The sequence below is a fragment of the Calidris pugnax genome, unplaced genomic scaffold (assembly GCF_001431845.1).
Source record: "Calidris pugnax isolate Ruff unplaced genomic scaffold, ASM143184v1 scaffold404, whole genome shotgun sequence".
In the NCBI taxonomy this organism is placed as follows: Eukaryota; Metazoa; Chordata; class Aves; order Charadriiformes; family Scolopacidae; genus Calidris; species Calidris pugnax.
In genome coordinates this window covers 349,266-353,227 of record NW_015091151.1, presented here as the reverse complement: position 1 = coordinate 353,227, position 3,962 = coordinate 349,266, and the positions used below count along the sequence as shown (strand labels likewise).

At 47.8% G+C, this 3,962-nt stretch overlaps 1 long non-coding RNA gene across 1 annotated transcript in view; it reads left to right on the top strand.

The window, feature by feature from the left end:
* Window positions 1-3,154, top strand: part of LOC106898125 — a 3,356-nt gene extending 202 nt beyond the window's left edge. Inside the window, exon 2 of the long non-coding RNA XR_001413876.1 lies at window positions 2,178-3,154. This is a non-coding gene — a long non-coding RNA (uncharacterized LOC106898125). The remainder of the gene's footprint in view (window positions 1-2,177) is intronic.
* Window positions 3,155-3,962: the final 808 nt, after the last annotated feature.

Below are 3,962 nucleotides of genomic sequence, written 5' to 3'. Positions count from 1 at the left end.
GGGGGAAGGGAACGGGAAGAGCCCGGGGGAAGGCATGGACCACAAAGACTGCGGGAGACAGGGTCTCCCCGGCAGCACCTCCCCTCTGTGCAGACACCCCGGAGCATCCCCGCACCCCGGGCTCGGTAGCGGCCGCCCCGCAGCGAGGGGGCTGGGGAGGGGGCTGGGGGGGATGAGCTGCCCCACGCCACTGTGGTCCACCTCTGCCCTGCCCCACTGCCGAGTATCGGGGGCGCGGGGGGCAGACAGCGGGGTAAGAAGCAGTGCCTGTCCCTGTCTTGGATGAGCCAGGGGTGATCTCAAGGACAGGTTCCAGGTCTGGTGGCAGACTGAGATGTGGAGGGCCATGGCAGAAGGTGAGGACCCGAGCTAAGGAAAGATTAGAGGAGGGCAAACCACTTTTTTTAGTGCTGTTAGTGGACAGAGTGATCTGAGGTATTTTAAAATTTCTGTCTCATATCCAGAATTGCTCTGAAAAGTTCTGGCTCTGAAAGCCTCATAAGCAAACTGGTGGTGGCTGGGTGGGATGGTGGCTGAGGGGTGGCTCATGAGGGATGCTCAGACCCCAGCTGAGTTCACAGATGTGTGTAAAACAAGCCCTATTTCAACTCCAAAGGCTGCGAAGCTCAGAAATGCTGAAAGCCTCCCTACATCCCCAGATCAAAGAAATGTAAAATCCACACCCGGGGGTCATAAAAAACATGGAAAAATGTAGATTAGAAGAGGAACATGTGGAGGTGCCTGATCCAACCCCCTGCTTGAAGCAGGGCTCACCAAAGCTAGGCCAGATTACTTGGGGCCTTGTCCTGTGAAGTCAGGAATATCTCCCTGGACAGAGATCCCACCAGTTCTTATCTGGGCCACGTCTGATGGAAAGAATTTTTTTCCTCATATCCAACCAGAATTTCCCCTGTTGCAACCCATGCACGTTGTCTCCTGCCATTTCTTTGTGCACCTCAGAGTGTGTCTCTGGGTAGCCCCGTTCCCTCCTCTTCTTCCCATAACGTCCTGCATTCCCATCCCTGGCACACCTCTGTGATCCCACGTTTGAACTTTTCAGTTTATCAGCATCCCTCCCGTCTTGGGGAAACCTAAATCTCTCAAAACTTCTCAAAAAGGTCCCAAAACTGCGGATGAGCTGAGCAGAGGGGCACAGTGGCTCTCTGCAAAGCTTTGGGTGTGCTGTGTGCTGTTTCTCAGGAGGCGTGCTCACATCCTCTTTTGTTGCTGGGTGCAGGAGCTGTGCAGAGAGGAAGCCATGGCATTTCGTCACAGCCCACGCTTTTCTGCTGCTGGGGACTGCCTAGATGACTTGGGGACAGGGGAGTTTGCTCGTGTGCCAGCACACGAGGCTGGCTCAGAGCTCCCATTATCCGCTGCGTGCCCCTTTTGAGAGTCCTCCACAAACCCCCAGCAGCACGGGGCTACCTTTCTTGCCTAATTCACAGGTTTCACCCCACAGATTCATTCACACAGTAGTACTTCATGTTTTTTAAGAAATCCTTTGTGGAAGTACACTGTGCCTGACATAATTCCACTGTCCCCGTGTTTGGAAACATTCCTTCAAGGCTTTCTATTGATATTTACATGCTATCTTCTAACTGGCATTTATTTACAGAAGAGCGCAAGAAGTGCTTTTGACAAGCACATGTAGTGACTGGTTTTAGAAAGATGGGGCAGGGCTCGCCTTACAGACATTTTTAGGCTTAATTAGGAAAGATTGTGGGGAAGAAATAGCTGCACCTACATTTTTCTGTTTCCCACTGGTTTTAGTTGCTGTAGCGTGGGATACACTTTTTTTGTGTGTGTGTACGCAGTCAGGTTTGACCAACTCTCTATAGGCACAATGATACAGCAGGCTGTAGTCTGCTCCTGGCTTCCAGCTGGGCTGGTCTTCCTCGGAGGAATACAACAGGAGGCTGGGGAGCACCCCAAGCAGTTGTGTAACCAACCCTCTGTGAAAGCAACAGACACCCTACCCGAGTCAGGGTTTTTTTTTTTTTTAAGGCACAGGTTTTACACGGGCATAAGCTTCCACTTTAACCCATGTAGGGAAGACGGTCTTTCTGCATCACTACCTTGTGACAAACAGGTTGCTAGAAGAGGCTGAAAGAGCTTTTGTACTGGGGTGGTGTCTTCTCACACAGTTTTCTGTTCTTTCACTTCTGTTTCTGCAGCTGTATCAGGCAAGGAAGAGACAAGATTGCAGAAGATTCAGCTGCTTCTGAGAAGTGAGATGTTGTTACCATGAGCAGGAACAAAAAAGAACAAACAGGATTAAGTCTCTTGTACTGCCTTCCTGCTTCCCTCCATCTACCAGAAAGATTTATTTTTTTTTTTTAAATGCAGAAAATTATTTCTTTTCTAACAGAAACAGCTGAGAGATTTGACTCATCACTCGCCATCCTCCAAAACCAGAAGCTGCCCCTGTGAGCTGCTAGCTGACTGAATTCTGTACACTGCAAAGCAAGTTTGCATTTCCCCGGAGGTGATTGGAAATGATCTTGCTGAGCTCTCCAGTATTAAAGTTGATGTATGTTTCCCTGCATCCAAGGTTTTTTCCAGGATTGCATAAAGCAGGCTGAGTTTAGGAGCAGCTTCATTTCACCTTTTGGAAATGAACAACTTCTGGGTTATTTTCAAGCTTTTTGGTAGCCAGAATAGCATATTACTCATCTGTTCTTGTTAAACAGATTTCAGGAATGTCTGCAGTGCCAGGAGCTCATGTATTAAGGATATATAACAAGTTGTTTCTTTTGGTGCCTTGTGCTCTGGCAGTGTGTTGTATCTCTGAATGCCTTTAAAATGCCAGGAACAGATCAGATGCCCAGAAGACAGTCAGGTCCAGATGTGCTTGTGTGTTTGGGGTAGTCCATTTCTATACAGGGAGGTTTCCGAAGCAAGCAGCAAAGGCATCTAGGGTGAACTCCAGATCTGTGCATCTTCCCAGCAGAGTGGCCACTTACACGCTGTGTAATTGCTTGTAGTTAAATTGGATCACTTTGTAATGTGATACATACAGAGCCATATCTGATTGAGGCATTATGCCCAGTATTGCCTTCTACGAAGTATTAACAAATTGAAAGGCAAGGTGTTGTCTTACAATAGTGAATTTTTAATGAATAATGAAAATTAAATTCCTTTTTCCCCAAAACTTTAGGTTCAAGCGTCATGTTTTCCCTAGCACCATTATTGCTGTTGTTCTAGTTGAGAGCTGAGATCCTCATATAATCCTATGTCTAAGAAAGTGTGGTTTTTTTAGAAGAGTGTGGAGCAATGTAAGACTCTGAGAAATACAACAGAGCTTGTGGCAGCAGTCCCCCCACGTGCTGGCTGCCCCAGCACTGCAGTATTTAGGTGCTGAAAGAACTGAGCCCCCCAGGAGTTGCTCAGCTCACAAGAGGTGTGCCAGCACACAAGGAGAGATGTGAGAAACCATCATTTGCAAGTGATCCTGCCTGCAGTCAGGCTCAGGCCAGAACCATTAAGGTCATCCCTGTCCTCCCTCCAATCTCTTACTGAGAAAGGTGAAGGTGAAAGGGGTAGGGGACCCATGAACTGCTCTTGGATGCTCCTTGCTCTGAGTTTTGCATTTTGAATTCTGCACATCAGGGAAAACCTTGCTGCTGCTTGGATTGGACTTCCCAGATAACCATCAAAAACCGTAAGACTGTATCCCAAAGATGATGTTTGCTATAGGGTCAAGAAATTTCCTTTTTCATGCCTTTCTGCCATAGCAGTCTGGTGATAATACCCTAATGGACTATCAGATGGACCTTAGTACAGCCTTGTGGGCTCTTCGGGACCTGAAGATTACTTTTCAGTCCAGGAACATGCTTCTGTCTCTGGGGTATGAAACTTCTGTCTAGCAACATTGCAGGCGTGTTCTAAAAAAATATTCACCGTGCTTTTTTGTATTAATTTTTTTCCTGGAGACAGAGAGGAAGGTAGTGCTTGGCTCA